Source organism: Hypanus sabinus, chromosome 3 (assembly GCF_030144855.1).
Source record: "Hypanus sabinus isolate sHypSab1 chromosome 3, sHypSab1.hap1, whole genome shotgun sequence".
Classification (NCBI taxonomy): Eukaryota; Metazoa; Chordata; class Chondrichthyes; order Myliobatiformes; family Dasyatidae; genus Hypanus; species Hypanus sabinus.
The window spans coordinates 99151829-99167595 of record NC_082708.1 but is presented as its reverse complement, the minus strand read 5'-3'; positions in this window follow the sequence as shown (position 1 = coordinate 99167595).

Sequence of the window (15767 nt, the reverse complement as noted above, 5' to 3'; positions counted from 1 at the left end):
CACAACAGACAGCACCAGAATTGAACTCCTTACAGACCGTCCCAGAATTGGACTCCTTACAGACGGTATCAGAATTGAACTCCTTACAGACAGTCCCAGAATTGAAGACCTTACATACTGTCCCAGAATTGCACTCCTTACAGACAGTATCTGAATTGAACTCCTTACAGACAGTCCCAGAATTGAACTCCTTACAGACAGTCCCTGAATTGAACTACTTACAGACAGTCCCAGAATTGAACTCCTTACAGACTGTCCCAGAATTGAACTCCTTACAGTCAGTCCCAGAATTGAACTCATAACAGACAGTTCCAGATTTGAACTCCTTACAGACAGTCCCAGAATTGGACTCCCTTCTGATCGTGTCAGAATTGAACTCCTTTCTGACAGTTCCAGAATTGAACTGCTTACAGACAGTATCAGATTTGAACTCCTTGCAGACAGTCCCAGAAATGAGCACATAACAGACAGTCCCAGAATTGAACTCCATACAGTCCGTATCAGAATTGCACTCCTTACAGTCAGTATATGAGTTGTAATCCTTACAGACAGTTCCAGAATTGAACTCCTTACAGACAGAACCAGAAATGAACTCCTTGCAGACAGTCCCGGAAATGAGCTCATAACATACAGTCCCAGAATTGAACTCCCTACAGACAGAATCAGAAATGAACTGCTTCCAGACTGTCCCAGAATTGAACTCCTTACATACAGTATCAGAATTGAACTCCTTGCAGACTGTCCCAGAATTGAACTCCTTACAGACAGTTCCAGAACTGAACTCCTTACAGTCTGTATTAGAAAATGAACTCACAACAGACAGCACCAGAATTGAACTCCTTACAGACCGTCCCAGAATTGGACTCCTTACAGACGGTATCAGAATTGAACTCTTTACAGACAGTCCCAGAATTAAATTCCTTACAGACAGTATCAGAATTGAAATCCTTGCAGACAGCACCAGAAGTGAACTCATTACAGCAAGTCCCCGGAATGAACTCCTTAAAGACAGTCCCAGATTTGAACTCCTTACAGTCTGTCCCAGAATTGGACTCCTTACAGACTGTGCCAGAATTGAACTCCCTACAGATATTCCCAGAATTGATCTCCTTACAGACAGTTCCAGAACTGAACTCCTTACAGACTGTGTTAGAAATGCTCATAACAGACAGTCCCAGAATTGAACTCATTACAGACTGTATTAGAAATGAACTCTTAACAGACAACACCAGTATTGAACTCCTTACAGACAGTCCCAGAATTGAACTCCTTACAGACAGTATCAGAATTGAAGACCTTACATACTGTCCCAGAATTGAACTCCTTACAGACTGTATTAGAATTGAACTCTTAACAGACAACACCAGTATTGAACTCCTTACAGACAGTCCCAGAATTGAACTCCTTACAGACAGTATCAGAATTGAAGACCTTACATACTGTCCCAGAATTGAACTCCTTACATTCAATATCAGAATTAAACTCCTTACGGACAGTCCCAGAATTGCACTCCTTACAGTCCGTATCAGAATTGCACTCCTTACAGACAGTATCTGAATTGAACTCCTTACAGACAGTCCCAGAATTGAACTCCTTCCAGACAGAATCAGAAAAGAACTGCTTCCAGACTGTCCCAGAATTGAACTCCTTGCAGACTGTGCCAGAAATGAGCTCCTTATATATAGTATCAGAATTGAACTCCTTTCAAACAGTCCCAGAATTGAACTCCCTACAGACAGTCCCAGAATTGAACTCCTTACATACAGTATCAGAATTGAACTCCTTGTAGACAGTCCCAGAATTGAACTCCTTACAGACAGTTCCAAAACTGAACTCCTTACAGACTGTTTTCGAAATGAACTCATAACAGACAGCACCAGAATTGAACTCCTTACAGACCGTCCCAGAATTGGACTCCTTACAGACGGTATCAGAATTGAACTCTTTACAGACAGTCCCAGAATTAAGTTCCTTACAGACGGTATCAGAATTGAAATCCTTGCAGACAGTCCCAGAATTGAACTCCTTCCAGTCAGTCCCAGAATTGAACTCCTTACAGACAGTCCCAGATTTGAACTCCTTCCAGTCAGTCCCAGAATTGAACTCCTTACAGACAGTCCCAGATTTGAACTCCTTACAGACTTCCCCAGAATTGGACTCCTTCCTGACCGTGTCAGAATTGAACTCCTTTCAGACTGTGCCAGAAATGAACTCCTTATAGATAGTATCAGAATTGAACTCCTTACGGACAGTCCCAGAATTGAACTCCATACAGTCCGTATCAGAATTGCACTCCTTAAAGTCAATATTTGAGTTGTAATCCTTACAGACAGTTCCAGAATTGAACTCCGTACAGTCAGTCCCAGAATTGAACTCCTTACAGACAGTTCCAGAATTGAACTCCTTACAGACAGAATCAGAAATGAACTCCTTAAAGTCAATATTTGAGTTGTAATCCTTACAGACAGTTCCAGAATTGAACTCCGTACAGTCAGTCCCAGAATTGAACTCCTTACAGACAGTTCCAGAATTGAACTCCTTACATACAGAATCAGAAATGAACTCCTTGCAGACAGTCCCAGAAATGAGCTCATAACAGACAGTCCCAGAATTGAACTCCCTACAGACAGAATCAGAAATGAACTGCTTCCAGACTGTCCCAGAATTGAACTCCTTACATACAGTATCAGAATTGAACTCCTTGCAGACAGTCCCAGAATTGAACTCCTTACAGACTGTATTAGAAATGAACTCATAACAGACAGTCCCAGATTTGAACTCCTTACTGACAGTTCCAGAACTCAACTCCTTACAGACTGTATTAGAAATGAACTCATAACAGAAAACACCAGTATTGAACTCCTTACAGACAGTCCCAAAATTGAACTCCTTACAGACGGTATCAGAATTGAACTCCTTGCAGACAGTCCCAGAATTGAACTCCTTACAGTCCCAGAATTGAACTACTTACAGTCAGTCCCAGAATTGAACTCCTTACAGACAGTCCCAGATTTGAACTCCTTACAGACTGTCCCAGAATTGGACTCCTTTCTGATCGTGTCAGAATTGAACTCCTTTCTGACAGAACCAGAAATGAACTCCTTACAGACAGTATCAGATCTGAACTACTTACAGACAGTCCCAGAATTGAACTCCATACAGTCCGTATCTGAATTGCACTCCTTACAGTCAGTATATGAGTTGTAATCCTTACAGACAGTTCCAGAATTGAACTCCTTACAGACAGAACCAGAAATGAACTCCTTGCAGACAGTCCCGGAAATGAGCTCATAACAGACAGTCCCAGAATTGAACTCCCTACAGACAGAATCAGAAATGAACTGCTTCCAGACTGTCCCAGAATTGAACTCCTTACATACAGTATCAGAATTGAACTCCTTGCAGACAGTCCCAGAATTGAACTCCTTACAGACAGTTCCAGAACTGAACTCCTTACAGACTGTATTAGAAATGAACTCACAACAGACAGCACCAGAATTGAACTCCTTACAGACCGTCCCAGAATTGGACTCCTTACAGACGGTATCAGAATTGAACTCCTTACAGACAGTCCCAGAATTGAAGACCTTACATACTGTCCCAGAATTGCACTCCTTACAGACAGTATCTGAATTGAACTCCTTACAGACAGTCCCAGAATTGAACTCCTTCCAGACAGAATCAGAAAAGAACTGCTTCCAGACTGTCCCAGAATTGAACTCCATACATACAGTATCAGAATTGAACTCCTTCCAGACAGTCCCAGAATTGAACTCCTTACAGACAGTCCCAGAATTGAACTACTTACAGACAGTCCCAGAATTGAACTCCTTACAGACTGTCCCAGAATTGAACTCCTTACAGTCAGTCCCAGAATTGAACTCATAACAGACAGTTCCAGATTTGAACTCCTTACAGACAGTCCCAGAATTGGACTCCCTTCTGATCGTGTCAGAATTGAACTCCTTTCTGACAGTTCCAGAATTGAACTGCTTACAGACAGTATCAGATTTGAACTCCTTGCAGACAGTCCCAGAAATGAGCACATAACAGACAGTCCCAGAATTGAACTCCCTACAGACAGAATCAGAAATGAACTGCTTCCAGACTGTCCCAGAATTGAACTCCTTACATGCAGTATCAGAATTGAACTCCTTGCAGACAGTCCCAGAATTGAACTCCTTACAGACAGTTCCAGAACTGAACTCCTTACAGACTGTATTAGAAATGATCTCACAACAGACAGCACCAGAATTGAACTCCTTACAGACCGTCCCAGAATTGGACTCCTTACAGATGGTATCAGAATTGAACTCTTTCAAGACAGTCCCAGCATTAAATTCCTTACAGACAGTATCAGAATTGAAATCCTTGCAGACAGCACCAGAAGTGAACTCATTACAGCAAGTCCCCGGATTGAACTCCTTAAAGACAGTCCCAGATTTGAACTCCTTACACTCTGTCCCAGAATTGGACTCCTTACAGACTGTGCCAGAATTGAACTCCCTACAGATATTCCCAGAATTGATCTCCTTACAGACAGTTCCAGAACTGAACTCCTTACAGACTGTATTAAAAATGAACTCATAACAGACAGTCCCAGAATTCAACTCCTTAAAGACTGTATTAGAAATGAATTCTTAACAGACAGCACCAGTATTGAACTCCTTACAGACAGTCCCAGAATTGAACTCCTTACAGACAGTATCAGAAATGAAGACCTTACATACTGTCCCAGAATTGAACTCCTTACAGACTGTATTAGAAATGAACTCTTAACAGACAACACCAGTATTGAACTCCTTACAGACAGTCCCAGAATTGAACTCCTTACAGACAGTATCAGAATTGAAGACCTTACATACTGTCCCAGAATTGAACTCCTTACATTCAATATCAGAATTGAACTCCTTACGGACAGTCCCAGAATTGCACTCCTTATAGTCCGTATCAGAATTGCACTCCTTACAGACAGTGTCTGAATTGAACTCCTTGCAGACAGTCCCAGAATTGAACTCCTTACAGACAGTTCCAGAACTGAACTCCTTACAGACTGTATTAGAAATGAACTCATAACAGACAGTCCCAGAATTCAACTGCTTACAGACAGTTCCAGAACTGAACTCCTTACAAACTGTATTAGAAATGAACTCATAACAGACAACATCAGTATTGAACTCCTTACAGACATTCCCAGAATTGAACTCCTTACAGACGGTATCAGAATTGAACACCTTACATACTGTCCCAGAATTGAACTCCTTACAGACAGACCCAGAATTGAACTCCTTCCAGACAGAATCAGAAAAGAACTGCTTCCAGACTGTCCCAGAATTGAACTCCTTACATACAGTATCAGAATTGAACTCCTTGCAGACAGTCCCAGAATTGAACTCCTTACAGACAGTTCCAGAACTGAACTCCTTACACACTGTATTAGAAATGAACTCACAACAGACAGCACCAGAATTGAACTGCTTACAGACCGTCCCAGAATTGGACTCCTTACAGACGGTATCAGAATTGAACTCTTTACAGACAGTCCCAGAATTAAATTCCTTACAGACAGTATCAGAATTGAAATCCTTGCAGACAGCACCAGAAGTGACCTCATTACAACAAGTCCCCGGATTGAACTCCTTAAAGACAGTCCCAGATTTGAACTCCTTACAGTCTGTCCCAGAATTGGACTCCTTACAGACTGTGCCAGAATTGAACTCCCTACAGATATTCCCAGAATTGATCTCCTTACAGACAGTTACAGAACTGAACTCCTTACAGACTGTATTAGAAATGAACTCATAACAGACAGTCCCAGAATTGAACTCCTTACAGACTGTATTAGAAATGAACTCTTAACAGACAACACCAGTATTGAACTCCTTACAGACAGTCCCAGAATTGAACTCCTTACAGACAGTATCAGAATTGAAGAGCTTACATACTGTCCCAGAATTGAACTCCTTACATTCAATATCAGAATTGAACTCCTTACGGACAGTCCCAGAATTGCACTCCTTACAGTCCGTATCAGAATTGCACTCCTTACAGACAGTATCTGAATTGAACTCCTTACAGACAGTTCCAGAATTGAACTCTTTCCAGACAGAATCAGAAAAGAACTGCTTCCAGACTGTCCCAGAATTGAACTCCTTACATACAGTATCAGAATTGAACTCCTTGCAGACAGTCCCAGATTTGAACTCCTTACAGTCTGTCCCAGAATTGGACTCCTTACAGACGGTGTCAGAATTGAACTCGTTACAGACAGTCCCAGAATTGAACTCCTTACAGACAGTCCCAAAATTGAACTCCTTACAGTCAGTCCCAGAATTGAACTGCTTACAGACAGTCCCAGAATTGAACTCCTTACGGACAGTCCCAGAATTGAACTACATACAGTCCGTATCAGAATTGCACTCCTTACAGTCAGTATTTGAGTTGTAATCCTTACAGGCAGTTCCAGAATTGAACTCCTTACAGACTGTATTAGAAATGAACTCACAACAGACAGCACCAGAAATGAGCTCATAACAGACAGTCCCAGAATTGAGCTCCCTACAGACAGAATCAGAAATGAACTGCTTCCAGACTGTCCCAGAATTGAACTCCTTACATACAGTATCAGAATTGAACTCCTTGCAGACAGTCCCAGAATTGAACTCCTTACAGACAGTTCCAGAACTGAACTCCTTACAGACTGTATTAGAAATGAACTCATAACTGACAGTCCCAGAATTGAACTCCTTACAGACTGTATTAGAAATTAACTCTTAACAGATAACACCAGTATTGAACTCCTTACAGACAGTCCCAGAATTGAACTCCTTACAGACAGTTCCAGAACTGAACTCCTTACAGACTGTATTAGAAATGAACTCATAACAGACAACACCAGTATTGAACTCCTTACAGACAGTTCCAGAATTGAAGACCTTACATACTGTCCCAGAATTGCACTCCTTACAGTCCGTATCAGAATTGCAGTCCTTACAGACAGTATCTGAATTGAACTCCTTACAGACAGTCCCAGAATTGAACTCCTTCCAGACAGAATCAGAAAAGAACTGCTTCCAGACTGTCCCAGAATTGAACTCCTTACATACAGTATCAGAATTGAACTCCTTGCAGACAGTCCCAGAATTGAACTCCTTACAGACAGTCCCAGAATTGAACTGCTTACAGACAGTCCCAGAATTGAACTCCTTACAGACTGTCCCAGAATTGAACTCCTTACAGTCAGTCCCAGAATTGAACTCATAACAGACAGTCCCAGATTTGAACTCCTTACAGACTGTCCCAGAATTGGACTCCTTTCTGATCATGTCAGAATTGAACTCCTTTCTGACAGAACCAGAAATGAACTCCTTACAGACAGTATCAGATTTGAACTCCTTACAGACAGTCCCAGAATTGAACTCCATACAGTCCGTATCAGAATTGCACTGCTTACAGTCAGTATATGAGTTGTAATCCTTACAGACAGTTCCAGAATTGAACTGCTTACAGACAGAATCAGAAATGAACTCCTTGCAGACAGTCCCAGAAATGAGCACATAACAGACAGTCCCAGAATTGAACTCCTTGCAGACAGTTCCAGAACTGAACTCGTTACAGACTGTATTAGAAATGAACTCACAACAGACAGCACCAGAATTGAACTCCTTACAGACCGTCCCAGAATTGGACTCCTTACAGATGGTATCAGAATTGAACTCTTTCAAGACAGTCCCAGCATTAAATTCCTTACAGACAGTATCAGAATTGAAATCCTTGCAGACAGCACCAGAAGTGAACTCATTACAGCAAGTCCCCGGATTGAACTCCTTAAAGACAGTCCCAGAATTGAACTCCTTACAGACAGTTCCAGAACTGAACTCCTTACAGACTGTATTAGAAATGAACTCATAACAGACAGTCCCAGAATTCAACTGTTTACAGACAGTTCCAGAACTGAACTCCTTACAAACTGTATTAGAAATGAACTCATAACAGACAACATCAGTATTGAACTCCTTACAGACATTCCCAGAATTGAACTCCTTACAGACGGTATCAGAATTGAACACCTTACATACTGTGTCAGAATTGAACTCCTTACAGACAGTCCCAGAATTGAACTCCTTCCAGACAGAATCAGAAAAGAACTGCTTCCAGACTGTCCCAGAATTGAACTCCATACATACAGTATCAGAATTGAACTCCTTCCAGACAGTCCCAGAATTGAACTCCTTACAGACAGTCCCAGAATTGAACTACTTACAGACAGTCCCAGAATTGAACTCCTTACAGACTGTCCCAGAATTGAACTCCTTACAGTCAGTCCCAGAATTGAACTCATAACAGACAGTTCCAGATTTGAACTCCTTACAGACAGTCCCAGAATTGGACTCCCTTCTGATCGTGTCAGAATTGAACTCCTTTCTGACAGTTCCAGAATTGAACTGCTTACAGACAGTATCAGATTTGAACTCCTTGCAGACAGTCCCAGAAATGAGCACATAACAGACAGTCCCAGAATTGAACTCCCTACAGACAGAATCAGAAATGAACTGCTTCCAGACTGTCCCAGAATTGAACTCCTTACATGCAGTATCAGAATTGAACTCCTTGCAGACAGTCCCAGAATTGAACTCCTTACAGACAGTTCCAGAACTGAACTCCTTACAGACTGTATTAGAAATGAACTCACAACAGACAGCACCAGAATTGAACTCCTTACAGACCGTCCCAGAATTGGACTCCTTACAGATGGTATCAGAATTGAACTCTTTCAAGACAGTCCCAGCATTAAATTCCTTACAGACAGTATCAGAATTGAAATCCTTGCAGACAGCACCAGAAGTGAACTCATTACAGCAAGTCCCCGGATTGAACTCCTTAAAGACAGTCCCAGATTTGAACTCCTTACACTCTGTCCCTGAATTGGACTCCTTACAGACTGTGCCAGAATTGAACTCCCTACAGATATTCCCAGAATTGATCTCCTTACAGACAGTTCCAGAACTGAACTCCTTACAGACTGTATTAAAAATGAACTCATAACAGACAGTCCCAGAATTCAACTCCTTAAAGACTGTATTAGAAATGAATTCTTAACAGACAGCACCAGTATTGAACTCCTTACAGACAGTCCCAGAATTGAACTCCTTACAGACAGTATCAGAAATGAAGACCTTACATACTGTCCCAGAATTGAACTCCTTACAGACTGTATTAGAAATGAACTCTTAACAGACAACACCAGTATTGAACTCCTTACAGACAGTCCCAGAATTGAACTCCTTACAGACAGTATCAGAATTGAAGACCTTACATACTGTCCCAGAATTGAACTCCTTACATTCAATATCAGAATTGAACTCCTTACGGACAGTCCCAGAATTGCACTCCTTATAGTCCGTATCAGAATTGCACTCCTTACAGACAGTGTCTGAATTGAACTCCTTGCAGACAGTCCCAGAATTGAACTCCTTACAGACAGTTCCAGAACTGAACTCCTTACAGACTGTATTAGAAATGAACTCATAACAGACAGTCCCAGAATTCAACTGCTTACAGACAGTTCCAGAACTGAACTCCTTACAAACTGTATTAGAAATGAACTCATAACAGACAACATCAGTATTGAACTCCTTACAGACATTCCCAGAATTGAAGTCCTTACAGACGGTATCAGAATTGAACTCCTTACATACTGTCCCAGAATTGAACTCCTTACAGACAGACCCAGAATTGAACTCCTTCCAGACAGAATCAGAAAAGAACTGCTTCCAGACTGTCCCAGAATTGAACTCCTTACATACAGTATCAGAATTGAACTCCTTGCAGACAGTCCCAGAATTGAACTCCTTACAGACAGTTCCAGAACTGAACTCCTTACACACTGTATTAGAAATGAACTCACAACAGACAGCACCAGAATTGAACTGCTTACAGACCGTCCCAGAATTGGACTCCTTACAGACGGTATCAGAATTGAACTCTTTACAGACAGTCCCAGAATTAAATTCCTTACAGACAGTATCAGAATTGAAATCCTTGCAGACAGCACCAGAAGTGACCTCATTACAACAAGTCCCCGGATTGAACTCCTTAAAGACAGTCCCAGATTTGAACTCCTTACAGTCTGTCCCAGAATTGGACTCCTTACAGACTGTGCCAGAATTGAACTCCCTACAGATATTCCCAGAATTGATCTCCTTACAGACAGTTACAGAACTGAACTCCTTACAGACTGTATTAGAAATGAACTCATAACAGACAGTCCCAGAATTGAACTCCTTACAGACTGTATTAGAAATGAACTCTTAACAGACAACACCAGTATTGAACTCCTTACAGACAGTCCCAGAATTGAACTCCTTACAGACAGTATCAGAATTGAAGAGCTTACATACTGTCCCAGAATTGAACTCCTTACATTCAATATCAGAATTGAACTCCTTACGGACAGTCCCAGAATTGCACTCCTTACAGTCCGTATCAGAATTGCACTCCTTACAGACAGTATCTGAATTGAACTCCTTACAGACAGTTCCAGAATTGAACTCTTTCCAGACAGAATCAGAAAAGAACTGCTTCCAGACTGTCCCAGAATTGAACTCCTTACATACAGTATCAGAATTGAACTCCTTGCAGACAGTCCCAGATTTGAACTCCTTACAGTCTGTCCCAGAATTGGACTCCTTACAGACGGTGTCAGAATTGAACTCGTTACAGACAGTCCCAGAATTGAACTCCTTACAGACAGTCCCAAAATTGAACTCCTTACAGTCAGTCCCAGAATTGAACTGCTTACAGACAGTCCCAGAATTGAACTCCTTACGGACAGTCCCAGAATTGAACTACATACAGTCCGTATCAGAATTGCACTCCTTACAGTCAGTATTTGAGTTGTAATCCTTACAGGCAGTTCCAGAATTGAACTCCTTACAGACTGTATTAGAAATGAACTCACAACAGACAGCACCAGAAATGAGCTCATAACAGACAGTCCCAGAATTGAGCTCCCTACAGACAGAATCAGAAATGAACTGCTTCCAGACTGTCCCAGAATTGAACTCCTTACATACAGTATCAGAATTGAACTCCTTGCAGACAGTCCCAGAATTGAACTCCTTACAGACAGTTCCAGAACTGAACTCCTTACAGACTGTATTAGAAATGAACTCATAACTGACAGTCCCAGAATTGAACTCCTTACAGACTGTATTAGAAATTAACTCTTAACAGATAACACCAGTATTGAACTCCTTACAGACAGTCCCAGAATTGAACTCCTTACAGACAGTTCCAGAACTGAACTCCTTACAGACTGTATTAGAAATGAACTCATAACAGACAACACCAGTATTGAACTCCTTACAGACAGTTCCAGAATTGAAGACCTTACATACTGTCCCAGAATTGCACTCCTTACAGTCCGTATCAGAATTGCAGTCCTTACAGACAGTATCTGAATTGAACTCCTTACAGACAGTCCCAGAATTGAACTCCTTCCAGACAGAATCAGAAAAGAACTGCTTCCAGACTGTCCCAGAATTGAACTCCTTACATACAGTATCAGAATTGAACTCCTTGCAGACAGTCCCAGAATTGAACTCCTTACAGACAGTCCCAGAATTGAACTGCTTACAGACAGTCCCAGAATTGAACTCCTTACAGACTGTCCCAGAATTGAACTCCTTACAGTCAGTCCCAGAATTGAACTCATAACAGACAGTCCCAGATTTGAACTCCTTACAGACTGTCCCAGAATTGGACTCCTTTCTGATCATGTCAGAATTGAACTCCTTTCTGACAGAACCAGAAATGAACTCCTTACAGACAGTATCAGATTTGAACTCCTTACAGACAGTCCCAGAATTGAACTCCATACAGTCCGTATCAGAATTGCACTGCTTACAGTCAGTATATGAGTTGTAATCCTTACAGACAGTTCCAGAATTGAACTGCTTACAGACAGAATCAGAAATGAACTCCTTGCAGACAGTCCCAGAAATGAGCACATAACAGACAGTCCCAGAATTGAACTCCTTGCAGACAGTTCCAGAACTGAACTCGTTACAGACTGTATTAGAAATGAACTCACAACAGACAGCACCAGAATTGAACTCCTTACAGACCGTCCCAGAATTGGACTCCTTACAGATGGTATCAGAATTGAACTCTTTCAAGACAGTCCCAGCATTAAATTCCTTACAGACAGTATCAGAATTGAAATCCTTGCAGACAGCACCAGAAGTGAACTCATTACAGCAAGTCCCCGGATTGAACTCCTTAAAGACAGTCCCAGAATTGAACTCCTTACAGACAGTTCCAGAACTGAACTCCTTACAGACTGTATTAGAAATGAACTCATAACAGACAGTCCCAGAATTCAACTGTTTACAGACAGTTCCAGAACTGAACTCCTTACAAACTGTATTAGAAATGAACTCATAACAGACAACATCAGTATTGAACTCCTTACAGACATTCCCAGAATTGAACTCCTTACAGACGGTATCAGAATTGAACACCTTACATACTGTGTCAGAATTGAACTCCTTACAGACAGTCCCAGAATTGAACTCCTTCCAGACAGAATCAGAAAAGAACTGCTTCCAGACTGTCCCAGAATTGAACTCCTTACATACAGTATCAGAATTGAACTCCTTGCAGACAGTCCCAGAATTGAACTCCTTACAGTCCCAAAATTGAACTATTTACAGACAGTCCCAGAATTGAACTCCATACAGACTGTCCCAGAATTGAACTCCTTACAGACTGTCCCAGATTTGGACTCCTTTCTGATCGTGTCAGAATTGAACTCCTTTCTGACAGAACCAGAAATGAACTCCTTACAGACAGTATCAGATTTGAACTCCTTACAGACAGTCCCAGAATTGAACTCCATACAGTCCGTATCAGAATTGCACTCCTTACAGTCAGTATATGAGTTGTAATCCTTACAGACAGTCCCAGAATTGAACTCCCTACAGACAGAATCAGAAGTGAACTGCTTCCAGACTGTCCCAGAATTGTACTCCTTACATACAGTATCAGAATTGAACTCCTTGCAGACAGTCCCAGAATTGAACTCCTTACAGACAGTTCCAGAACTGAACTCCTTACAGACTGTATTAGAAATGAACTCACAACAGACAGCACCAGAATTGAACTCCTTACAGACCGTCCCAGAATTGGACTCCTTACAGACGGTATCAGAATTCAACTCTTTACAGACAGTCCCAGAATTAAATTCCTTACAGACAGTATCAGAATTGAAATCCTTGCAGACAGCACCAGAAGTGACCTCATTACAACAAGTCCCCGGATTGAACTCCTTAAAGACAGTCCCAGATTTGAACTCCTTACAGTCTGTCCCAGAATTGGACTCCTTACAGACTGTGCCAGAATTGAACTCCCTACAGATATTCCCAGAATTGATCTCCTTACAGACAGTTCCAGAACTGAACTCCTTACAGACTGTATTAGAAATGAACTCATAACAGACAGTCCCAGAATTGAACTCCTTACAGACTGTATTAGAAATGAACTCTTAACAGACAACACCAGTATTGAACTCCTTACAGACAGTCCCAGAATTGAACTCCTTACAGACAGTATCAGAATTGAAGAGCTTATATACTGTCCCAGAATTGAACTCCTTACATTCAATATCAGAATTGAACTCCTTACGGACAGTCCCAGAATTGCACTCCTTACAGTCCATATCAGAATTGCACTCCTTAAAGACAGTATCTGAATTGAACTCCTTACAGACAGTTCCAGAATTGAACTCTTTCCAGACAGAATCAGAAAAGAACTGCTTCCAGACTGTCCCAGAATTGAACTCCTTACATACAGTATCAGAATTGAACTCCTTGCAGACAGTCCCAGATTTGAACTCCTTACAGTCTGTCCCAGAATTGGACTCCTTACAGACGGTGTCAGAATTGAACTCGTTACAGACAGTCCCAGAATTGAACTCCTTACAGACAGTCCCAAAATTGAACTCCTTACAGTCAGTCCCAGAATTGAACTCCTTACAGACAGTCCCAGAATTGAACTCCTTACAGACAGTCCCAGAATTGAACTCCTTTCAGACTGTGCCAGAAATGAACTCCTTATAGATAGTATCAGAATTGAACTCCTTACGGACAGTCCCAGAATTGAACTCCATACAGTCCGTATCAGAATTGCACTCCTTACAGTCAGTATTTGAGTTGTAATCCTTACAGGCAGTTCCAGAATTGAACTCCTTACAGACTGTATTAGAAATGAACTCACAACAGACAGCACCAGAAATGAGCTCATAACAGACAGTCCCAGAATTGAGCTCCCAACAGACAGAATCAGAAATGAACTGCTTCCAGACTGTCCCAGAATTGAACTCCTTACATACAGTATCAGAATTGAACTCCTTGCAGACAGTCCCAGAATTGAACTCCTTACAGACAGTTCCAGAACTGAACTCCTTACAGACTGTATTAGAAATGAACTCACAACAGACAGCACCAGAATTGAACTCCTGACAGACCGTCCCAGAATTGGACTCCTTACAGACGGTATCAGAATTGAACTCTTTACTGACAGTCCCAGAATTAAATTCCTTACATTCAGTATCAGAATTGAAATCCTTGCAGACAGCACCAGAAGTGAACTCATTACAGCAAGTCCCCGGATTGAAATCCTTAAAGACAGTCCCAGATTTGAACTCCTTACAGTCTGTCCCAGAATTGGTCTCCTTACAGACTGTGCCAGAATTGAACTTCGTACAGTCAGTTCCAGAATTGAACTCCTTACAGACAGTTCCAAACTGAACTCCTTACAGACTGTATTAGAAATGAAGTCATAACAGACAGTCCCAGAATTTAACTGCTTACAGACAGTTCCAGAACTGAACTCCTTACAAACTGTATTAGAAATGAACTCATAACAGACAACATCAGTATTGAACTCCTTACAGACATTCCCAGAATTGAACTCCTTACAGACGGTATCAGAATTGAACACCTTACATACTGTCCCAGAATTGAACTCCTTACAGACAGTCCCAGAATTGAACTCCTTCCAGACAGAATCAGAAAAGAACTGCTTCCAGACTGTCCCAGAATTGAACTCCTTACATACAGTATCAGAATTGAACTCCTTGCAGACAGTCCCAGAATTGAACTCCTTACAGTCCCAAAATTGAACTATTTACAGACAGTCCCAGAATTGAACTCCATACAGACTGTCCCAGAATTGAACTCCTTACAGACTGTCCCAGATTTGGACTCCTTTCTGATCGTGTCAGAATTGAACTCCTTTCTGACAGAACCAGAAATGAACTCCTTACAGACAGTATCAGATTTGAACTCCTTACAGACAGTCCCAGAATTGAACTCCAAACAGTCCGTATCAGAATTGCACTCCTTACAGTCAGTATATGAGTTGTAATCCTTACAGACAGTCCCAGAATTGAACTCCCTACAGACAGAATCAGAAATGAACTGCTTCCAGACTGTCCCAGAATTGTACTCCTTACATACAGTATCAGAATTGAACTCCTTGCAGACAGTCCCAGAATTGAACTCCTTACAGACAGTTCCAGAACTGAACTCCTTACAGACTGAATTAGAAATGAACTCACAACAGACAGCACCAGAATTGAACTCCTTACAGACCGTCCCAGAATTGGACTCCTTACAGACGGTATCAGAATTGAACTCTTTACAGACAGTCCCAGAATTAAATTCCTTACAGACAGTATCAGAATTGAAATCCTTGCAGACAGC